Raw genomic sequence first — 24,806 nt, 5'->3', positions numbered from 1 at the left:
CTGAGTGCACCCTCATTAATTTTGCAGATGACACCAAGTCAGGAGGAACAGCTGGGGGTAGGAAGGCCCTTCAGAGGGATCTGAACAGGCTGCATGATGGGCTGAGGACAGTGGGATGAAGTTGGACAGGAACAAGTGCTGGGTCCTGTACTTGGGTCACGATGATACAGGCTTGGAGCAGAGCGGATGGAAAGCTGCATAGAGGAAAACGATCTGAGGCTGCCAATTGGCTGTAGGATAAACATGAGCCAGCAGTGTGCCCAAGTGGCAAAGAAGGCCAATGGCATCCCGGCTTGTATCAGACATAGTGCAGCCAGCAGGAGCAGGGAAGCGATTGTCCCTCTGTACTCTCAGCTTTGGTGGGAGCGCATCTTGGTGTCAGTGCTGCATTCAGCGTGGGGCCCCTCACTACAAGAAGGCCCTGGAGTGTGTCCAGGGAAGGGGAGCAGAGCTGTAGAAGTCTGGAGCACAAGTCTTATGGGCAGGGGCTGAGGGAGTTGGGGTGGGTCAGTCTGGAGAAGAGGAGGCTCAGGGGAAACCTCATTGCTCTGTACAGCTCTCTGAAGGGAGGTTATGGAGAGGTGTGGGTCGGGCCGTGCTCCCAGGTAACAGCAGTAGGACAAGAGATGATGGCCTTAAGTTAAGATGCATGCATGGAATTTGCATATTGGACATTTTAGCTTCATGTTTTAAAAGAAAAGAAGGAAAAATCCATTCTTTTTTTTTACTATGCTATTCTTATTTCAGCTTTTTAAAGGTAACTTAAGCACTGATTAACATAACAGCTTTCATGATACGAGAGTGAAATTACATGTTTGCTTGGGCTTGAAACTGTTCTCAGTGGTGATTTTATAGTTAGAATTTGATTTGTATGTTCCAATAATCATAGCATGCAATCGCACCTTGTAGCACTTTACATATGGCCCCGTCTCTCTTTCCAGCTCAGTATATTAATACAGTTATATTCTCAATAGTTAAATTAAAAGCATTAATTAACATGATTCCAAATTGCTCGTCCTGGCAGCTTGCAGGGTGATACAAGAAAGTTCACATTGCTGTCTTCTGGTGATGCTGGAAAGCCAGAACCTGTCATTCTTACATGTCAGTTTTGAGCACTTAAAAATGTATTCCTTTTGAATGGTGTGTGGGCAATGGGTATTCCATGCCACTGAAAACTAAAATGAGTGGTTTTTCCCTCTGAATTAGTAAGGAGAAGCAGCTTCTGTAGCTTCACATCTATAATGTATTCATTAGTTATAAAACTAATAGGCGGTGTGAGAATCCATGGGGGATATGCCAGGGGATGCTGTGTTCCCAATTTCAATGCAGGATGAATTAACGAGAAGAAAAATCCCACAGTGAGCTTGTGCTGGGGGGAGTTTGGGGCTGGGGAGTTGAGGTGGGAGAGCAGCACTGAGATACTGCCTGTCTAGGAGCTGCAGGAACCTGGAGGGCTGATGTCCTGGTGGGCCTGTCCCAGGGACCAAGCAGATGAGAAATAGGGAGCAAATAGAGCTGTGGTGTCTGGAATGAGAGCGCTGAATTCATCTGGAAATAAATATTATTTTTGGTTTTGTGAAATTAAAAATGGCACTCAGATGCCTGTGAAAAGTATCGTGTCGGCAGCCTTAAATCAATTATTCCTTGCCACTAGCAAAGGCTTAGAGTTTCGCTGTGGTTTGGTGAGAGGAAAGGGGAAGGGAAAGGAAAGGGGCAGGATGGGACTTCACTGCTGAGTCGTCCTTGGCTGCTCTGCTTTATCCTGCAAAGGAGAATGAGAAGATTGCCCACGCAGTGAGTGGTTTAACAAGGGGTAAGCTTAGCATTTCTATTGCCAGCATTGAGGGTTTCTTCCTGGAAGTGATCTCTGATGCAGTTAATGAGTATTTCCTCCACACTTAATTTCATGTTTAATTTTGCTAGGTAAAAGCTTTACAAAAGGGTTGTAGTGTTCATTTTTTTCATTTAAATAGGGATGGTATCAGAGGGTCTTTTTAAAAGATAAATATGGGAAGAGATTCTGTTTACATTTCAAGTACTAAGAGCGTTGTGTTTGCTAATACGATGGAATTCATTGTAAGAAAATAAGTTAGCACAGTTGGATCATCAACTAGTTTCCCCCACTGTGGCTTAAGAAGAAATTGCATTTCTCATAGATAACAGGCATTGCATTGCACACAAATGAGATCAATTAAAGGAGGATGCACGAAAGGGATAAAATGAGTGTAGAAATAAGCTGTAGTGAACATCCCATTGCTACATAGGGAAAAAAGAAAGCCAGAACAACAGAACCAGCATTGTGTTTGAACATGTTCTGAATCCAGATAGAGGAAGGGCAAAAGCGCAATCCTCCATGTTCATTCCCACTGACTTGTGGCTGTCACGTATTTTCATGCTTTCTCAAGCGTGCTTTTCCTGAGATAATTCTGAGATAGACACATAAGAAGGTCAATGGTTTAACTGGAGCAGCGGTGATATTTTGTAATGAGAGCAAATGATAATATGGAGACAAAAATCTGGCTTGCCCAGTGTCTCACATACTGCCTAACTGTTTGGAATAGCGGTATAATTACCACTGGATAGGATTGTTTTCTACATGATTGGTTTCTTTGATTGTTTTTCCTTCTTACTCAAATAAGCAATCAGTTTTTATTACGCCTCAAATTTATATTCATTCTCATTTTTAAGAAATCAAATGTTCTCATGTAACCTTCTCATTAAAATTCCTCTTATTCACCCTTTACCCACTGAGAGTTGCCATTTCCTTTCTCAACAAGAGGTTCAAAACTGGACATTCAGAAATACTCGTATGGGTGCCCAGCACAGTCAGTGGGAAAAATGGTTTATCTTCCTGATTATCATCTAGTAACAGGGCAAAAATCTTAGCTTTGAGAATCTTAGGACCATTTGAGTTGGCAGGGAAGGTCGTCTGGTCCAGCTCCCCTGCAGTGAACAGGGACACCTACAGCTGCATCAGGAGCTCAGAGCCTTGGCCGGCCCGACCTTGGATGTTTCCCTAAGGATGGGATATCTGCCACCTCTGCGTGCAGCCAGTGCCTAACCACCTTTATTGTGAAAAGCTTCTTCCTTATATCCAGTGTTTATCTCCCCTGCTTGGTGTTGAAACTGTTTTCCCTTGTCCTGGCAGACTCTGCAAAAGGGTGTCCCCTTCTTTCTTAGCACTCTGTTGAAAGAATAAAAGACCCAGTTGCCATACTCAGCAAAACTGTAACAAGAGGAAGAAATTAATTGTTTTTAGAGTACAGAGCTTCCACACAGGCACTGTGAATTCTCAAGGGAGTGCTGGATTGCTATAAGAAGGCCGAAGATCTGGCTGGATGCACCCCTGTTTTTCTTCGGCAAAGGGGTAAGCAGCCTCTGAACTTGTTTTGCCTACCAGTTTCCATTGTATCTCTGTGCAGAATTCAAATGTAGGGAACTAATGAAAAATACTAAAAGGCCTGGAAACAAACAAGCAGAACAACATGTATTTTGTGATTCTAGCTCTGTAGAATGTAAGAGCAGGAAAAAAAAACATAGTATTTATGTGGGGGGGGGGAAGAGGGGGAAGAATCCTTGTCTTGTACAGTCAATGGGTAACTTCCACAATTCCTCTCTTCACCACACTGGGGTAGTACCAACACAGGTGTAAGTCATTTATGTTTATCTGGAAGCCCTTTTGATTCAGTGTTGGAGGTTCGGTATTCTTGGCCTTTTGATTCAGTGTTTGAGGTTTGGTATTCTTCCCTTGGCCTGATCTGATGTTTAAGAGGGTGTCATCGTGCCAAAGGAGATATCTGTAGATCATGGCAGTTCATGCTGAAGTTGGATCTTTGGGTGCTTGGTAATGAGTGCGTGAGCTCCATGCTCACAGCGTGCCCTTGTTTACTCGTTTATAATAAGGGGATTCTTAACCAGTACTGTTACTCTTACCAATGTGCTTCTATTGTGGCTGATTCTCTCCATCTCACTACTTAAACATTCAAGCAGATTTCTATTGCTCCTTGTCAGCTTTGTATTTTCAGACTGCGTTCATGAAGGACCACACAATGCAGAATGTTGTACTTCCTTTGACAAAGAATGTTCTCCATATAATTCTTGTGAGTGCGTATGGCTGTTTGCTGGTGAACTATCACTGCTGAGAGGGTGGGAAGAAATCCCTTTCTGTCAAGGAGTAGGAGCCTTTCCCCCACAGAAGGGCTGCTGGTAGAAAGGAAGAAGTGGCAGAGATTGCTCAAATTCTCATGCATCGCAGTGTGTTCTGTAGGCAGGGGTTTAGCCTCCTGTTTCTGTATTTATATTTGAACCCAAGTAAGCTGAAGTAGGACGAGAAGAGTTTTCTTCTTTTTCACTCTTAGCCATTTATTCAATGTAGCCTTCAGTCTTATGACCTCTAGATCTTTGGTTGTCCTTGACTTGAAAACCAGAGGAGACAGTTGATGGCAGCTAGTGCTGGTCCTTAGCTACAGAAACAAGACCCTCTGGAGGGTCCAGGGTCTATGCTCACTTGCTTGCCTCCTCTCTGAAGCTTAGTGATCCAAATGACCAGTTGCACACTGAACAACTTAAGTGTTCCAAGGTTATTTCAGCTGAGCTTAGAGTGGAAATGCCCCAGTTTCTCATTTGTGCCTTCAGACTCCGGAGGTGTAAGAAGCCTGGGGACTGGCCGCAAGGCTTGTTACAAGCCCTGGGGATTTGCTCCCTGCTTCTTCTCCGTAGTGAGCTGTGTTTCATATGCTCTGCATCCAGACAGGCTGCTGGCATTTCACTAGCAGGATGCTACCCCTCAGAAGGAAGCTGCTGCTGGTGAAGCCTTTTCAGAGGCAGGAGAGAGTGCAGGAAACCACAGTGGGGGATTAAATGGTTCTGTTGACCCCAGGGGGTGATGTTTGTGGGCAAAGAGTATACCGATATCATTTGAACCCGAAGAGCAGAATGTTGTTTATTTTCAGGGCCACGAGCTAGTGCTTTCTGGCTCTGCTCTTTCCCCAAGCTACAACAGAGAGGCCTGTGACCCCCAGACAATTCTGATTACAAACCTTAAAATGTCACCAAATTCCAGTTTATCAGTAAATCAAGGTTCGTATACGGGGGTTTTAAATACCATCCAATGATTGTCTGGCCCTCAAGGGGCTGAAGGGACATCAGAAAAGAAGGAGAAAAAAAAAACAGGAAAAGCAAGGAGTGCTGTACTTTTGTTAGTTTTGTGAAATTTAAGAGATTCAGCAGAGCAAAGTCTTTGTCACAGTATGAGGTTCTCCCAAAGGGTAGGATAACAGATAATCCCTTCCAACTAAAGCTATATATTTTGCCTACAAGTGCAATCAAAGTAAAGCTGTGAGAGCCTGTAAAAACCTGCCTGAAGGGCAAGCTCTCTCTGGGTGCTACAGAAGGCAGTTTCAAAGTTGATATAACGAGATCAATTCGCTCTTTCTCTAAACACTGCCTGGTAGATGTTGGGTCTCTTCTGATGCCATCAGTAACTCTGTCCTGTGCAGAGCTCTCTGAGACGTCACCTTTATTAGCTGTGCTTCAAGAAAAAATGATGAATAAAAATCTCCTTGGGTGATGGTTATGGAATGCAAGATAGATATATCTCTGTTTATACACCTCCACACACATACATGCTTTTTGCTGCAGTTGTTGAGCTAGTAGGGTGGCAGCTCAGATTGATGCATTGCAGGCACAGGCAGCTGCTGACCTGCTAGAAATGGAGAGAGGAAAGTACAAGTGGATTAAACTTACAAGCTGTAAAATAGCTTGTTAGTGTGCAATGCCTCTTGGCCATTACCAGAGAACCAGAGCAAAAATGTCTTTAGTAGTGAATAATTTAGTGTTCAACCCGGGGTTAGCAGAGAGAGCCATCAGCTCTATCTGCAGCTGTGTGAAGTCTGTCTTGTCACTGATGTTTGCACTGTACGATGTCCTGACAGACATCACTTAACTGTCTCTGGAAGACAGTGTGGCAGGTCACAGACATGAGTGTGTTGGTATGAGAGGTCTAAATACATTAGCATACCATCACAGTTGTAGAAAGCAGCCACTAAACACTCTTGCTTCATTTTTTTTCTCCCTTATTCTGCTTTTCTGTCCCAGCACTTTGGTGCAGCCTCCAACAGAGCAGATCGGAGTCAGAAGAGACAAGCTGGCCTTTAGGATGGGGTAAACGATCTGTCCTATGGTATTTTTAAATTGAATTTTGCTGTGAAGGAAGAGTAAAATGGTTGGTGCTCAATTCTGGAAAGAAATGAAGCATTGAATAATATATCCTACAAATATTTAATTAAATGCTTTTTCTCTTCAAGAGAGGCATTGGACGCGTGGCCTGAGTTTCTTCAGTATTTTAAGGAGAATAATTCAAGAGCGCGAGGAGGAATAGGGGGAGCAGAGATAATGAGAGATGATTCTTATTCAAGTCACCGTGCTAATGAAACTCACCCTACAGCATCTGCAGAACCTGCCAGAGAGGGCTGAGCTCGTAGCAGGACCTGTGCTAGAGGCTGATGGGTGGCAGGAGGTGACAGAGCACTGACTTGTGGACACATGGCATCTGTGTTTGGGTGCCTTCCTTGTCTGTGTGTCTCCTAGTGGGTGGGGACAAAGTGAGCACTGCTGTTTGCTTCAGGCTAAGTTGCTCTTTTAAACTATTTCTGCCTGCTCTTCTCCTGCACACACGTGGGAAATGCAGTGTAGGGTAGCTCACCAATAACACGGTCATAGCTGAGTGCAGGACTGTCACCTTATGTGCATGCTGTCCCTCGGGGGTGTTTCTGAGCCTGTCACAAGCATGTGACAAGTGCTAGACAGGAGGCTGTCAAGTTGAATTTCTTCCTTCGTTCACTTGTGTGGTATAATAAGGAGTGGAGTTGCAAAGGCATGGATGGTACCGGCCTCAGCAAGATTCAAGAGCACCTCAGTAGGGACAAGATGGTGATTTTAAGTGATGCTGACACGTGCAGAAATGATCTGAAATAATGAAACCTGAATTTAGTCATGACAAGTGCTAAGCAATTCCAAGCAGAGAGTAAGTGGCTCTGCACAGCTAATAGGACTGAAGGAGGTGACGGGAAGGGCGACTGGTGGGGTGGCCGTGTATGAGGGGAGGTGGGCTGGGGATGGTCTCCTTGGCCTTGGGCCTGACAGGGGATGGACCTGGAAAAGGAACTGCCTGGTCTGGAGAGACTTACAGTCCTCCTGCTAACCTGTAGATGCCCATTGAAATCAGGGGCACTTCTTCTCTTTTCAGGGTACAAAAAAGAGTGCATGCAAAGTCGTTTTGGGCTTCTTGCCATGAAAACAGCTCCGTGACTGCTTTTATCCATGCACCAAATTACCCGTAAAAGAGGATAACAGATTAATTCAATTAGTTTGATTTAATCCCAATAGCGCATTGTTTTATTAAGGAGTGCCATGGCATAATTAAGAGTTATAACCGATTAAACACTTTATTACCATGGAGCTATTAATTAGTACTAAATTACAATAAAATTAACAAAGTAACGTAAACAGGACACGTAAATATTATAAAAGGACAGTGGCAATGTATCGACTGAAAAGCTTCTCATGTAAACTGTCTGTAAAACGAGTCTGACTGCAGAAATTAATGTTTACATGATATAATTGCACAAGTGGAAATGGGGCAGAGAAATCTCCTTTGAGGAGAAAAACAGATTGTTAGTTAGATATTCTAAACGTGGCGAAGCCAAGGCTCTGAACCCTGCCTTGTAGTCTACAGGGAGAAGATCTAGAAGTAAAACTGAATGTCATCTTGAGACCTCCTCTGGATTTGATAGAGGTTTTTTTTGACACATTTGAATACAAATCTGGAGAACTTGTGCGTTGCTAATCCTTAATGTGGCTGAGTATACAGAAGCACTTACACAGAGCTCAGAACAGTTGTGTCATACAGACCCCATCATCCCAGTTCAGGAACTCCTGCTTGTCTGGTGGAGAGAATCATAGAATCACAAGGTTGGGAAGGACCTACAAGATCATCTAGTCCAACCGTCCTCCCTTTACCTTACCAAGCACAAAGTCTGAGTGAGGGATTATGTCTGAGACTGTACATCAGCCGCTCCCAGAGTTCATCTCCTTTCCTTTTGAGCATTTGTTTGGAAGAGACTGGCTCCGTGTTGTAAGATTAAATAAAGATTGAGTTAAAGTCCCTCCAGCCTGAGAAAGCTAAAGAATAGTAAAAGGCACTGCATGTATGGCCCCTTAAATCTAGCCAGTGGGACCATCTTGTGTTTTGCATGACCCATCTGTTTCTGACATTAAGACATCCTCTGAATGGAGTGAGATCTTTTAGTCCTTAATGAAGAGAAAGGAGCAAGGCACTGTTCACATGTTGTGTTAGTTAAATGCTGTCTCCAGCCGTACTCAGCAAAGAACAGTTTCCAAAGGCAGGTAGCATCCCCAGTGAGTGAAATGAAGGCAAAGGTGAGTGCTGGGTGCTCCTTCAGTGAATCCTGGTGCAGTGTGGCCAGAGACCATAGGAAAGGAATTCTTGGGGGCACAGAAAGCAGGAGAAAGGACTTGTCAGCATAACAGGAGAAAAACCCAGTGAGATGTTCAACAGAGAGAAATCAAAGGGAGGACGAACTCTTGATAAACTGTACACATGTGTTTTTAAGTCATCTGTGTTTTATGTTTCTAAGAAGCATCTGAGTGTCATAAAGAACAGCTCTGTGGAAGGAATGGTCTTAGAAATCTTTAGCCAGATAGATGAGAGTTCAGTGCTGTCATTGCTGTCACCATAGGACTTCATGGATATATCCTTCGTGACACTTTCTTCAAGATCCTTTCTCAAAATCTCATATTCTGTGTTGGGTGAGGCTGGTCCCTCCAAAGGATGCACTGGGAAAGCCAGGAGAGAACTCGAATTCAGCATGAGTGTTAAGCAGGGGAGAGCCTTTCCTTGTGAAAGGGGAAAAAATGTGTGGTTAGTCTGTGCAGAAAGCAAATCATGAGTATTCAGAGAGATGTTAAACATTTGTGGTTTCTTTTTTATTTGCTGAGTGTATCCTAGCAGCATAAGAATTTAAGATCAGACACTGAAAAAGTGTAGAGATGGAGGTTGATAAGGTGTTAAGTATGGAAATACACATACTGTAAGCATTGCTGTAGGTAACATTCCCCTAATTAAAATAAAGATGGTAATTTTCAGATAGTTTCATATTCCTTAGATAGTTTTGATGATATAACTCTTCATGCTTGTTTTAACGTACTTTTACAACTGCTTCTGAGTCACTCATTTTAGTGAAGGAGAGAAGAAGCTGAGTGAGAGTGAAGGAAAAGACATTAAGTCAGAGACTGAAAAGTAAACTTAATTAATAGAACTTCTGAGAAGTTCCTAACGAACAATATCCTCCATGAGGGGTATCTGTGGCTGGGCCAGCAGAGGTGGTGGTTTCTGGGAGATGAGGAGCACAGGACCTTCAGGCTGGCCCTAGACTGAAGTGTAACCACCTACTGCAAACCCTACCCTCAGCTTAAGCCTTACGTCTCTCCCTTGTTCTTAATTCTGAATGTCAAAGCTTACTTCAAGTCAGAACCCAGATGCTATTACGCTGTTGGGTTGTTGTTGTTGTCGTTTTGTTTTCTGTTACGTGGTGCTGGATAGCTCAGCCAGCTGCCACACACAGCACCAGGTAAACTTTAAGTGGTGGGAGCAGTGCTCGTTGTGACTAGAAGTATGCTTAGGATAGCCAAGGAGGCTGGAAGTTCCCTGACATCGCCATCTCCAGGGCCTGTCTGATCACCGTGCTACAAGGCAGCCTTCCTGGGCTATGAGCTCTAGGGTCAGCAGCTTCATGACAGACACCCTCCTAGGATAGTAAGGACTGGGAAAGAGACTGATAGGCCTTTGATCATCTCTTTCCACCATGTGTAAGATGCCTTTTCTAGGGTGGTATGTGCTGTTGGTGCAGCTGCATTCGGAGATGCTGACTCCTCCCCCTGGTCTCCTGCTCTCTGGGCTTTGTCATACTCTTGTACCTTGCTGCCTAGTCCAAGTTCCTACTCTTGGTTTCCTCATCTTCTCACACAACTCCTTGCTGCAAACCCAACCCTTCTTACAGCAAAGCATTTTCTGTTTGTATACTGGAAGCATTTGTACTTAACCATCAATTCTGTCAATCTTCAGGAAATCAATAATGGTAGGTTTCTAGGCAGAACTACTTCATGGCTTTGGCATTGCTCATGAGTGTTCTTCCAAGAGCAGAATTTTCTGAATATGTCCTCTTCACGAACTTGTCCTTTTTCCTCTGCTACTGGCGAGATATTTTATCGTATTACTGAGAAGGGAGAAAATTGTCCTCAAAAAACTGAGGATCTTGGAAATTTACTGAAAACTTGTTTCGTATCAAACGACAAGATTTGTTTTTTAGGCAGTTATCAATGGTGGAAATTAAGTGAGTCTTGAATTACAGCTTTGAGAATGTATTTAGTCAGCAAAATAATTTGAAATGATTATACAAACATGCAATTTGTGCTTCCTCTGTAATTTAATGACAATGTACACATCTGGTTACAAGAGAAGATGGCAGCAGAATTTCAGTACGCCTTCTGTTGGTTTTTGCATCGCTGAAGGAACAGCACAGAAATAAGAGGCCAAACATCCAGTTTGGGACATTGAGGTTGATTTTAGGGGTGACTGATTGCCTACCGCATAACTGAAGGGCCCCCAGATCTCGCCTCCCAGGGTGACTTCACAGCTATGTAATACTTTCAGACAAGGGCTGGGAATTAGTTCTGAATTATATAAAAAGCACATCCTTATTTGATTCTGCCATACTGGTGTTATTTTTCTTAAGGGTTGTTGTTTTTTTTTTTTTTGTTTTTGTTTTTGTTTTTGTTTTTTTTAAATATCTCATTCCTTTCTTCTGCGATTAAGTAGAGTTAACATTTGGCTTTGGAACGTTGCCATGTCTTTGAAGTGAATCCTTTGTGTTTACTGCATTTCGAGTCAGTTTAAAGTAGTTTTGGTGAATGTGAATGAAATTGCTTTTAGAGGAAACCAATCCAGAAGCCCAGTTCCAGTGGCACCAAATGCTCTTCTCCCTCTTGCAGGGGCATAAGCAATGGATCCCTCCTCCATCTGCTTTGAACCATAGGTCTGGTGGGGGTGTCATTGCATCTTCCAAGCTATGCTGCGTGTTATGTGGATAAAGCAACCTTACATCTGCTGATCCCTACTCTTGCACCACATCCCTGGTCAGTGTCACAGGCACAGTGACCTTCTAGCACAGTAGAAAACTCAGGTCTGAAGCATCTTCCTTTTTTTAATGATAAAATCCGGTATTATTGCTATCTAAACAGCTTATGCTTTTGGAAAATAATGTGTGGAACTAAGAGCCCTTGATGAGTATGAGCAAGAGTGTTCTACAGCGTGAACAACAGAGAGCACGATGCATCTTCATTATAGAAATTCAAAATGGCAATCATTTATCATAAAACCTGCTGACAGTAGGCATTAATCTGTTAGTAAAGCAAGTAGTAAACCTTGTTCCCATGGCAGTGCAATTTGTTGTGTTCTTCCACAACATGCATGGAAGGCCGGGCGTTGTCTGGGCAAACTAATTGGAACCTTAATGCTGTAGGTCTGTGTGGATGAAATATGTAATTGTTTTGGTGGATTATTGAATTAGTGGTAACCACGGTGCCGATAGAAAGGTCCAGTATTTCCTGTGGGCCAGGGCATGTGCTCCAGCAGCAACTGTCCTCCAGTCCCCAGTTCTGTATTCTTTTTGTATTCTTTTAGGAGTTAAGTTTGATCAGTACATTGTTAGCCTACTAGAAGGCAAAGAAATACAACCAGACATTTGATGTAATGAACTGCATAGTGTTTATTTCTCATGGTTTTGTTTGTTTGTTTTTCTGGTTTTAGTTTTTGTGTATACATTTTACGTTTTAGAGTGAGAAATGATTTGATCAGTCTGACCTGTTCTTGGGAGAAGTTTGGTATTCCTACATACGTGCGACTGAAATTACCTCATTTTACTTCCTTGTTTTGAAGGTGAATAAAATTGCATCTATTTGCTTTTGTTACGTCTTGTTTGAGGTCAGCACAGCACCCACGTGTGTCTGCAAACCTCCATCAACCTTAAAAAGCCTCAAGTTATTTTATAAATCCTTCCTACCCAGCCTAACGTGCATTCGTTCTGCTAGAGAACAAAACAACAGCTTCAGTTATTGCAAAGCAGACCAGCTATATGTAACTATGCCTGCTCTCTGCTCTTGGCAAGCTGGCTAACTCAAATGTAGGAGGCTACTTTGTGCTATCAGGCCTCGAGAATAAGTTTTATTGTTTTGTTGATCTAAGTCGTAGCTTTTTGCATGTTCTGGACATTTGAGTCCCATGGTGTAGATAACTAATGAATACTGAAATGAAAGAGAAAGCAGAAACCTGCAAAACATCTTTGCTTCACATGAAATTGGCTGTAGATAATGCTGATGGGTGCTCTGGTAGTGAAAAGAGCTGGATTTTGCCAGGAAAGGTGAAGTGATCCCAGCAGGGATACGATTCGGTTTTCAGGCTAGCTACTAGAATGTAAAAGATCCAACCAAAGAAAAGGTCCCATTGAAATGGCCTGAGTCAATCTTACCCCTGGGATTTAGCCTTTGTGGAGCAAGTAAGTACTCCAAAGTAATACTAAAGGCTAAACCCCCCATTGTAGTAAGGGAAAAACATATAGTATGACATGTTCTTATTAGTAGGTAATTAAAATATGAACAGTATTACTGATGTTCTGTTTTCTGTTTTCCAGGTAATCAACGTATCATCTAAACGTTTGTGTCTGACAAGCGCAATCAAGGTACCATTGTTTCCCATTGAATATTTTCATGCTTTTGGCAAAAGTGGTTTCCAGAATTCACTGTCCAGCAATCCATTTAATAACATGCATTCCCGGAAGCTCAGTCTACCTCTTTATGGGTTGTTGTTTTCATGTCCTGCTTCATCTATTGCTTTTGCTGGAAACCGCTCCATTCTTTCACTTCTTTCTTATGCTAAAATGTCTGTATCGAGTTACATGATGAGAGCAAGGCTTATGTGGTGCACTTGTGACTGAAAGTCATGTCCTTTATAAAGATTAACTTAGAAAACGATGTGGGGAAACGATTGAAAATCTATCCATAGGAAGCTTTCGGAATGATGTCTGCTGCACGCTCCATGGCACTAAGAATTAAATTGTTGATTTGTATCACAAGATGGAAATCAGCTCAGCAACTCTGCTGTACCACAGGGAAAAGATGGTTCTTTTTGTTGGAAATTCATGTCATGACCTGGGTTCTTTCTCTTCGAGTTACATTTTCACTTGTAAATTCTTACCTGGGTTTTCAGGTAAAGAGTAGCAAAGTACAAGAAGGTGGAAATATTTCAGGTTCTTTCTCATTGGTGTCTTGCACTGAATTCTTAAGGTGGTGTGAACTACAGTGAAAAGATTTTCTTTGCTGTGGAAAACACAAAGGAAGTGTTAACTGCTATCACGTTAAGAGCCTAATGAACAATACTAGGCAGTTGTTCTAAAACAACTTGGTATAATTCTTGTCCATGCATTTCTCTTCTCCCTGTTTCCATTCCACTTCTGAGTGCTCCATTATTAGTTTAAAGTTGCAAACATTTCAATACAAAACCATCCTGTATTGGTAAGTGAGCAGTTGAGTTATTTCTTCTTCTACCAAAAGGAGAGATGTTGTGTTTGCCTGGTCTGTGTGATTTATTTGCAGATGGGTAAGGGACAGGAAAACTGCCGTTTCCATTATCTACCTCTGTTGTAGAAACTGCATTCATTACTTTTCTGATTGTAGCTCTGGCCATGGCAGTCTGGTAGCAAAAAATCATATGTTTCAATATGGGGATAGTGCTTCTCACCAGTGCATGCTAACATTACATGCAAAGATACTAAAAAAGAAATACGGAAAGTTACATACGAATTAGGTCATTGCAACCTTTGTATTTACTGGAAGAAAAAAAGTAATCAGGAATATAATAAAAGTGAAAAGTGGGATAAAATACCTATATGTGTATATATATGGTAGAAGGAGATTTTCTCAGACTAATGTAACATTTGTTTTTGCTGAGAAAAGTGCATGTCTCAGACTACAGTAACACAGTGAGCTTAAGCCATCTAGATTTCAAGGAAGCATTCATTCTGTACAGTTCCCAAAGGAAATTATTATTTAAAGTGGAGATGGTGCAGATTAATGCAGGAATTATAAGAAGCTGGCTCAGGCAGATAAGGAGTGGAGTAACAAGGGGACTATGGCAAGCTGTAAGGAGAGGTGGCTTACCAGGTTGCAAGAGGCTCATTAGAAGTATTCATAAAGGTCTTGTGGCCAATTCATGGGCCAATTCATGGGCCAATTCATGGGCCAATTCATGGGCCAATTCATGGGCCAATTCATGGGCCAATTCATGGGCCAATTCATGGGCCAATTCATGGGCCAATTCATGGGCCAATTCATGGGCCAATTCATGGGCCAATTCATGGGCCAATTCATGGGCCAATTCATGGGCCAATTCATGGGCCAATTCATGGGCCAATTCATGGGCCAATTCATGGGCCAATTCATGGGCCAATTCATGGGCCAATTCATGGGCCAATTCATGGGCCAATTCATGGGCCAATTCATGGGCCAATTCATGGGCCAATTCATGGGCCAATTCATGGGCCAATTCATGGGCCAATTCATGGGCCAATTCATGGGCCAATTCATGGGCCAATTCATGGGCCAATTCATGGGCCAATTCATGGGCCAATTCATGGGCCAATTCATGGGCCAATTCATGGGCCAATTCATGGGCCAATTCATGGGCCAATTCATGGGCCAATTCATGGGCCAATTCATGGGCCAATTCATGGGCCAATTCATGGGCCAATTCATGGGCCAATTCATGGGCCAATTCATGGGCCAATTCATGGGCCAATTCATGGGCCAATTCATGGGCCAATTCATGGGCCAATTCATGGGCCAATTCATGGGCCAATTCATGGGCCAATTCATGGGCCAATTCATGGGCCAATTCATGGGCCAATTCATGGGCCAATTCATGGGCCAATTCATGGGCCAATTCATGGGCCAATTCATGGGCCAATTCATGGGCCAATTCATGGGCCAATTCATGGGCCAATTCATGGGCCAATTCATGGGCCAATTCATGGGCCAATTCATGGGCCAATTCATGGGCCAATTCATGGGCCAATTCATGGGCCAATTCATGGGCCAATTCATGGGCCAATTCATGGGCCAATTCATGGGCCAATTCATGGGCCAATTCATGGGCCAATTCATGGGCCAATTCATGGGCCAATTCATGGGCCAATTCATGGGCCAATTCATGGGCCAATTCATGGGCCAATTCATGGGCCTTGTGGCCAGCTCTGTGGGGTGCTTCCTTTAGTAGTGCTGGTGCGAAATCTTGGATAGAATTTTTTAAGCTTGCATGAGGAGGACGTAAGTGTTTAATGGATGATTTCTGTTGGCTGTGTGGATCCGTGTAACAAAAACAGGATAAAATTTAACATGTGCTGCCATTCTCTCGTTGACTGTTAACAGGGTTGGTTTATGGTTGGCTGGTTGGTCGTTGTTGTGGTCAACAAGAGACACAGCATATGGAAGTTCAGCATTTTTTTAAGTGTCCCGCCACATAGCTGAAGCTTTTGTCATCTCTGAGCAGTTTCCTTCAAATCCTTCTTACCAAAAAGACACAATTTAGCCTAAATAATGTAGAAGCTAAGAAATTAATTTCTATGAATTCCAATCAAAGAAATTCTTGGATTTTAAACTTGAGGTTCCAAATGTTATCTGGTAAAATTTGAGGCAGCTGTGGATGGGACTCAGCCTTGCATTGGATGTCCAGGTAGGAGGTTGCAGGATGACAAGAAGTGACGGACAAGGAATTGACCTTCACATAAGCAGCCCATCTGCCTCCTACTGTCTAGAAGTCTCCAAACCTTGAAAGCAGCCAGTGCACTTCAGTGCCAGGTGAGACCCAGGAGCTGGTTGGTCAAGTAGTCCTTTTTTGGCTAGGAGAGGGTGGAATGTGGCAAAACATGTTCAGCAGTTGAGAAAGAGGAGAAGGAGGTGCCTACAGGAGTACTTTGGAGCAAACCACTCAGATTAGCAGCCAGATTCTTGTAGTGAGAATTATCGATTAAAGCCGAAAGGACAAGATACTCTGTTATCATAAGGTTGCACTTATGTCAGGTAAGCGAAAATCTGTTTATATGAATAAAGTGTGATCTGTAGGTAAGAAACAGAAGCTAGAGCAAAGTGATCAGTTTTCTGGGTGAGTGGATGACGGTAGGAGGGTCTCAAAAGAATCTCTGTTGAAAACCTGTGGTACTCCGCTGATAAATGAACTGGAAAAGATGACAGTGTGCTGATGATGCTTTTATTCAGAGCAGTGAAGATGAGTGCTGGCTGGAAAACTGCAGTAGGATTCTGCAAAGCTACGTGGCAGGGCAAGGCAACGGCAGGTGGCATTCAGCATAGGTGGGTGCAGAGTGAGAAGGATGACAATCCCACACACAAAGTGATGAGTGCTGAGCTGACCGTTGCCACCAGTTGACTTAAAGAAATGTTGGGCATGGATAGAGCTGTAAAATACAGATTCTTCTAGGAAGATGTTACCTTTAGTTTCAGCAGTGGTTGTAAAAGCAGACAGTATTTATTATCAGGGCCTAATAAAGGTAAGGGCTTTGTGTCCTGATGAGGAAGTAAGTGAACTGAAGGTATTTGGCATCAGGTTGGGGAACAGACAAACTCTCCTGTGGGCCGGCTCTTTCCTTCCCTTGGGGGTTACTGCTTACATGGAGGCATGGTTGGGTCCAGTGCACCCTCTTATTGACTGCTCATCTGTTATGGGGCTTAAAGTGACAGGATCGGGAGCCACCACTGGTGGAGCTGCTAAAACAAACAAACAACAACAAAAAAAAAAACACTGTAAGTGATTTCAGGCTGTGCCTAGTGGATAGCCTCTCTAAAAGGCTTTGCTGCTTCCCAGGGGGGTGTGCATTCATGTTGTCAGTGGTTCTGTGTTCAGGTGGAGGCTGGTGACAATTGATGTCTCCCAGAAGTGCATCTTGGGACCAGCTTTATATCTTTATATCAATATGCCATTGATATCTTTATCAATGACATAGATTGTGGGGTCGAGTGTATCCTCAGCAGGTTTGCTAATGACACCAAGCTGACACAGTAGAAGGGAGGGATGCTATCCAGAGGGACCTGGACAGGCTTGAGGATTGCATGCATGAGAACCTTATGAGATTTAGCAAGGCCAAATGCAACATGTTGTGCTTGAGTAGAGGCAATGACTACAGACTGGGAGAAGAGTTCATAGAGAATAGCCCCGTGGAGAAGGACTTGGGGATCCTGGTGGATGAAAAACTGTGCTTGCAGCCCAGAAGGCCAACTATACAGTGGGCTGCATTAAAAGAGTAGTGGCCATCAAAGCAAAGGAGGTAATTGACCCCTTTACTCTCCCATCTTGAATATTGTGTATTCAAGGCCCATGGCCCCCAGTACAAGAGGGAGGTGGAGCAAGTCCAGAGGATAGCTACGACAATGCTCAGAAGGCTGGAGCACCTCACCTACAAAGACAGGCTGAGGCAGTCGGGCTTGTTCAGCTTGGAGAGGGGAAGGCTCCAGGGAGACCTCATTGAGGCCTTCCAGTCCTTTTAGAGTGCTTATAGGCTGGAGAAGAACTGACTTTTTACATGATCTGATGGAGACAGGACAGGGGGAATGGCTTTAAACTAAAAGAGGGTAGATGTCGGTTAGAAGTTAGGAAGTTCTTCACTGAGAGGGTGGTGAGGCTCTGGAACAGGTTGCATAGGGATGTTCTGGATGCCCCATCTCTAAAGTTGTTAAGAGCCAGATTGGATGGGATCCTGGGCAGCCTGATCCAGCCCATGTTGATGAGGTTGAGACTGGATGATCTTTCTTTAAGGTGCCCTCCAACATAAGTCATTCTGTGATGAGTGCAAGGAATAAGGAACAGGCAAATGTTTTCCCTCTTCTGCTATGCTCATTTCTGCTGCATAGGCTTTTTTTACTTGTCATCAGAAGAAGACAGATTTAAGCTTGGAGAATTGTAGAGAAAGACAGGTATTGGCATGGTGTGCCTCTGTACCTCCGTATTACAGGATTGATGTGCTTTCATAACAAAATAAAGGTCTGTTTGCTTTTTCAAAATACGTTAAGGGCTGAAATACAAGTGAGGTAATAAAACATAATAATACTGATAAAAAATCAAGTGGATTGAAGTACATCTTCAGTATGCTTTGATTTGAAGTTACAAGACACACAACCAAGGGCATGAGTGAAATTCTCAAAGGACTCTCCAAACATAGATAGGACTCGAAAGCGGTATTTGCTTTCATGGATTGGTCTCAGAGGATGTTATGGATGTTTTCATGTGACGTATCCAGCCACATCAGAGGGCTAGAATATCAGTCATACCTCTTCTGTTCTCCTTTGCTTTTCATGTCATATAATTTTTGAGATAGAATCATAGAATCCTTAGAGAGGGTCGTTAAAGGTCATCTAGTCCGACTGCCCTGCAACGAACAGGGACACCACAGCGAGATCAGGTTGCTCAGGTCCTGATCCAGCATCGCCTTGAAAGTCTCTAGGGACAGGACATCTACCCCATCTGTGGGCAACCTGTGCCAGTGCTTCACCACCCTCACTCTAAAAGATTCAGAGCCTTCACTTCTCCAGGCTGCGCAGCCCCAGCTCTCTCAGCCTGTCCTACTAGGAGAGATGTTCCATCCCTTCGATCATTTTTGTGGCCCTTCTTCAGATGCACTGCAACAGGTCCGTGTGTCTCCTGTACTGAGAACTCCACATCTGGACACAATGCTCCAATTGAGGCCTCACCAGTGCAGAACTGAAGCACAGGATCACCTCAGCCTCCCATCCACCAGCACCTCCTGGTCTTTTTGGCAGTGCCGTGCTGAATTCTTTCATTCCCCAGCTTGTATTGATAGTGAGGGTTGCCTTGACCCAGGTGCAAGATCTTGCATTTGGATTTGTTGAACATCGTGAGATTCAACCTGAGCCCACTGCTCAGCCTGTCTAGGACCCTCTGCATGGTATCCCATCCCTCTGGTGCATTGACCACACCAGGCAGCTTGGTGTCATCAGCAAACTTGCTGAGGGTGCACTCAACCCAACTGTCAGTGTCACTGATAAAGATACTAAGAGCATTGGTCCCAGGACTGACCCTTGGGGTCACCACTTGTCACTAATCTTCATCCCGACACTGAATCCTTGACCATAGCCTTCTGGAGGATCTGCTCCATGATTTCCCCAGCACAGAGGTGAGACTGACAGGTTGTTAGGTACCAGGATCATCTTTTTTATTCTTCTTAAAAATGGGTGTGATGTTTCCTTTTTTTCCAGTCACCAGGAACTTCACCTGATTGCCATGATTTCTCAAATACCATTGAGAGTGGCTTGGCATTTATCTGAATGTAGCTGAAATGCTGTCTTCCCTCACAATTAATCTCTTGCATTTGCACCTTCACTGCTGCCAACTCAAGAAACACACAACTGGCTTTGGAGAACACAGGCACATGCAGCATGGGGTGGAGGTGCAGATGCTGAGTCATAATGCAGCAGTAAATCTGGGGCTACCTCATTAAGGACAGCAGGAACACATTTACTGTGTGTAATTCATAGGAATTAAAATATGTGGAGTATTTCAAGATTTGCTTGAAGAGTACCTCCATTTTCTTATGTTTTCAGTAACTAACAATAATTGTAAAGGTACGTTGTAGTAATAGGGTATGAAAAATATTCAGTGTTGGGCAAAAAAATCTTCACCTTCATATTGTTCTGTGGACATCCCTAGGTGGAAGAGTCCTTCTTGCAGAGAGGTGGGTCCTGGCTGTTGGATGTGGCAAGACTCAGGCTGTGTTCTTGCTCACAATCAGGTGATACTAGATACATAGGGTCTAAGTAGTTTGGAACTGTATGCAACACGCATGTTAAAAGTCTGAAAGATTAGTTATTTTAAAGCATCTTAATTCCATAAATAATCTCAGAGGAATCTTAAGTAAAAATGTCAGGTAAAAGAATGAAAAGGCAGATTAAAGGAAGATTAGGAATGTGAGAAGCCCTAGTCTTGTGAAATAGCAGGTTTTCATAGAGTTGCTTTTCATAAAATATCTAGAATGATAGAAGAGATTGCCCTATCGTGCGGCTTGTCATTTCAAATACAGCATTGACACTTCTGTCAGGACTGAAGAAGTCATGGGGATATGAATCTAATGAAATGAAGGGAAGTTCTGACATTGAGTCAATTGTTGGGATTTTGAATAACAAGTTTATGTGGAAAAACTGTGTGAAGTGGGAGTAGTAGAAATATCCTGTCACTGTTAGCTTGCACATTGTAATAGGACCCTGAAGGACAGATGTTTTGGGAGAACAGATTCCCATTAGAGCACAATTGCAGGGCAGTAGCACGAAAGGTAGCCAGAACCTGCAGATGGAAACTTCAAATGAATAAATAAATATTGTGGTAAAAGGTAACCAACGTAAATAATGCAGGGTATCATAATATGTTGTTCATTGTTCAAAGCTGCAAGGAAACGTGCTTCTGCATTCTGAACAATCTAACTGATGGAGCAGCTTTGCGATGAGGCTTGCTAAAAGGGAACTGGAGCCGGCCTCCTGGGAGTTTGCTGAAGTAGTGTCAGGGCTCCTGTAAACAGCAGAGACTACCATCTGCACAGTTATTATGCTGAATGGTGTTTTATGCCTCTCATTTACTGTAACAGGAACTGCTTTGGGGTTGCTTCATCCTAGACAAATCCTTTAACCCTTTGTGAAGATAAATGCAGGAGGAAGGTGAGAGAGAGGGGATGTGTGGAGTGCTAAAATATAGGCAAATGTGGAGAGTCACCCCAGGAACAGCTTCAGCCATCGGGATAGCATTTGCTTTAGGCTTTTGACAGAATCATCCTGCCAGTGTATGTTTTCTGTTCCGATAGCAGCACAATGATGATGCAGGACACATTGAGCAGCAGGCTGGTGGTTCCTTATTTTCAACCAAAGGGGATGGTTTTTTATCAAAGGAATTTTCACTGATTAATGCCATTCAAGACAGGTTTCCTTCAAGACAGGCCCCGCAATGGACTGTTGAGACTCAGCAGAGAACATAGTCAGTGCTTTGCCAAGACAAGTCACGCATCCAGTGGATGTGTGGATGCATCTATTCTCCATTGCAGGGGGATTGGTCTTTTAAAGAAACAAACAGCAAAACCCTGGAGAATATCGATGTCAAAGCAACAACTGATAGTTTTGTCTGGGAAAGAAAACAACGCTAGAGTTGATTCAGTTCTGCTAATTAAGAAATAGAAAACCATAAACTCATTAGTAGAAGCTTTGTGTCAAAACTGCCTGCTGTTCTGCTCTATGAAGAAAAATAATGTAGCACTTGGACACCAAGGAACAGAAGCCTCCTGTGAGGACAGGGAAGTAAGTGTTACCATCTTCAAAGATGACGTCCCAGTTTTTGAAAAGAAATGATATTTCCCATTTTTTATGTAGTACTTTTCCCTAAAAAAAGGTGATATACAACTAGTTTTCATTATCCCAGTAATGGTCTCCAATCACGTTACCTCCAATCTCTTTATCTTTAGAATGGCCAGTCCTCTTACCTCTATTAGCTATAAATCGAGTCCCATAGCATCTTCCACACAGACTCCTCAACTCATTCCTGAACTAGCAATGTTTCCCATTGGCAAAGCCTGGCATCCCTAGGCTTAATCGGCTTAATCCCTAACCCAGGAGCACCGTGTGGGTTCAGTACTGCGTGTAATCTTCTTTCCTTGTGGGGGCTCAGTTCCTGAGCCCCGGTGCTTGTCTCCAGCTGCCAGGCTGTGAAGCAGTAACCCTGTAGCAGCACTGGTGGCCTTTGCAGTCTTTTCATAGCCCTGTTCTTTCGCTGCTGCCTTGCTCTTTCATTCTTACGGTGTAGGCAGGCAGTGATAGCCTTAACTGTACTTCAACTCTAATCCCCATTTAACTTGGTGACTTTTTTCACCTCTCCCACTACGTGTAATCAAGCTGCCTTTGTAGGAGATTCCTTCCTTTATCAACGGCTCTCCCTATTCTATAAACAGTGTCACTGTAGGAAGGCATAAAAATGATTAGTATAAAATCATTATGGTATTTTTGTACTATTCTCCATTCCTTTGCTACTTGGTTTGCTTTTTGCATCACCAGTGGGCAGCTAGGCATTATCATGAAGATATATACGCACGCACAGATGTGTGTGTTAATTTTCAACTCTCGTATACTATGGGATATTATACTGAAATTAGAGAAATTTGGCTTGTCTGGGAATCAGTTCTGCCACCCTGTCTGATGCTACTAGGTGCTCTCAAGCCCATTCCTGTTCTCTTTTGAGGCAGCAAGGAGCACTGTATGAGTAGTGTGTAACTGTCAAGGTGTTTTGACAGCGCTGTCACAAGATTTCACCATTCCTTAGGGCAAATCTTGCCCTACATAAGTTTGCTTAAGGGCGAGAGTCTCCTTGTTTATGACAAAAATGGCTTTGTTCTTACGGAACTGAGAACATTCTGATTAGTTTTGCAGTAACGTCTGAATCGCTGCTTTTTCTTCACATAAAGTAGTTCTTGCACGTGAGAATGTGTTCTTGAAGGGCTGTTGGCTCATGTTGCGCACTTGAATCTGGCTCTCCACTTGACCATGGGGCTCAACTTCTTGAGCCGTGTATTTGCCCTCCTTCCACAGTCATCTCTTACATTTTCTCCTTTAAAACTGTAGAGACTAAAATATTGGCGCATTGCACTGCTAACATAGTGTCACAGTGTGAGCTAGCCAGCCAGCAGCACTAGTAGCTTAAGATCATTGGACATCTCTTTTCAAACAGTTTGTATTCTTACATGCTATTACAAGTTTGCTGATAGGCCTCGTATTTTACTTATGCATTTCACATTCATGCACACCGACAGTTATGCTTCAAGCACGTGCTTTTGCACATAAATAGGATCATTATTTGAAAGTAATCTGGTTTACAGATATTCTCAGTTAAGTAACTGCAGCTCTAGTTTGAATGGTCAGACTGGCACTCAGCTCTCATTAGCATTTCAACCGTACCGCTCCGATTCAGTGCTATTACAAGGCACCTCCAATAACCTAAATTGTTCCTCCTGATTCTGCTATGTATTTTTAGGACAGGGAGCCCCAGGTTCTGTGTGATGGTTTCCGTCGCTGTAATGTCACCTTTTAGATTGCATCCCTTGGGGAAGTGTAGTTGTTCCCCAAAAGAAATGCGATACAAAGGAAAGGGAAGAAAAGTATGTTTTAAAGGGAATCATGAACTAGTAGATGGCAGGTGCCAATAGGGGAATTCCTACGTGGAAACTAGAGTCAGCCCCAGCAGATTTTGCAGTTTTGACTTCCCAGGAAAGAGCTGGCAGCCAGATCTGCATGAGGCAGGGACTTCCCTCATCAGTGGGTGCTCCTTGCGCCCACCGGTGCTGTTGTGTTATTGAGTCTATTAGAAGCATTTTAAATCGATTGCTTTGACAGCTTTTCTTTAATTTAGTCTGAGGCTTTGATGTTTCTTTGTTGAGTCTTTTAGTGATTATTTTCATGGATGGGGAGAAAGTCCTCCCAAACCTGAGTATAATATTTCCACAATAAGAATCAGTTACACAGCGACCTTTCAGTCCCAAGGAGAGTGCCTGCTTAAGAACTGTTCAGCTGCCTGCCTTGGTGCAGATTGACATTTGCAAGGTTGATAAGTTGGGTTATTTGGATGTAAATCAACATGGAAGGAAAAACAACCTCGACGGTTATGAGAGCGGAGTCCACTTTTCCTCTAGCTGCTAGATAATGTATCACATAAATTCACCATCAGTGCATAATTTAAATGATGGCTACTACTGTGTACCAGCATAGAGGTGTGAAAAGGAGACAGTGAAAATGCTGAAAGATTTGATATATTTCACAAGGAAGAAAAAAAGCTGTCAATCATTGGGTTTGCTAGTTACGCTTTAAAGCATCTTTGCAACCAGCTGTCTGTCTTGATAAGTCGGTATCATATATAGGGATTAGAAACAAGCCTTTGAGTATGAGTCATCGTGAATTCTAATCATCTAGCATCTGATAGAGATTTCTTTTTCTTTTTTTCATTAGCACTGCCCTTTGAAGAACCTACATCTTTTCCTACGCTTTTCTGATAACCACAGGGGTCAGCAGTTCCCTCCCACCAGCCATAGCAGCAAGCACCCCGCCTGCAATCCCTGTTCATAGTGTGGCCTAAGCATCTTTCAAATCTGTAGAAATTTATTCTTGACATAACCAGGGTCACCGGCACGCACTGATCATGGCTTCAGCTTAGCGGTAGTTATAACCTGAGAACAAGTCTGCTGAGGATCTGAATAAGTTTCCAGGGAGGTCTGTATCCTTTATTGCATGGAGGCGTAGCAGTAACCTTAGAATAATAAGTTGCAGAGTCTTGTATAACACTGACTTGAGGAGAGGAACACAAGGTCATGATCTTCCTGACACACCAATGCTTCCCCAGGGTTTGAATGGATCTGTCATTTGTATTGAGGCACTCAACAGCGCTAGCATAGACTTTGCTTCTGTAAATATCAGTGCTTCAGAGCAGCAGTTAAACCTTTGCAGACACTGGAGAGCCTTCAGCAGCAAGGCATACAAATGCCCTTAAGAAAATGACAAAGCTGGCTTGGATTCAGCTCACAAGTATCGTGTGTTATGACAGTGTGGCTCTACTGAACTATCTCATACTCTCT

At 43.2% G+C, this 24,806-nt stretch overlaps 1 protein-coding gene across 10 annotated transcripts in view; it reads left to right on the top strand.

Moving 5' to 3' along the window:
* The window catches only part of PCDH15 (protocadherin related 15), a 597,589-nt gene that overhangs the window by 210,487 nt on the left and 362,296 nt on the right, over positions 1 to 24,806 (top strand). For 9 of the 10 annotated variants that reach the window (XR_011904016.1, XM_072339847.1, XM_072339849.1 and 6 more), the window contains one exon: positions 12,768 to 12,815. The exons of the other annotated variant lie outside the window; for it this stretch is intronic. The gene's annotated coding sequence lies outside the window, so the exon portion shown is untranslated. The remainder of the gene's footprint in view (positions 1 to 12,767; positions 12,816 to 24,806) is intronic. 10 annotated transcript variants of the gene reach the window in all.

This window comes from Excalfactoria chinensis, chromosome 6 (assembly GCF_039878825.1).
Source record: "Excalfactoria chinensis isolate bCotChi1 chromosome 6, bCotChi1.hap2, whole genome shotgun sequence".
In the NCBI taxonomy this organism is placed as follows: domain Eukaryota; kingdom Metazoa; phylum Chordata; class Aves; order Galliformes; family Phasianidae; genus Excalfactoria; species Excalfactoria chinensis.
The sequence above is the reverse complement of the archived record's forward strand: the minus strand, read 5'-3'. Positions and strand labels throughout refer to the sequence as shown.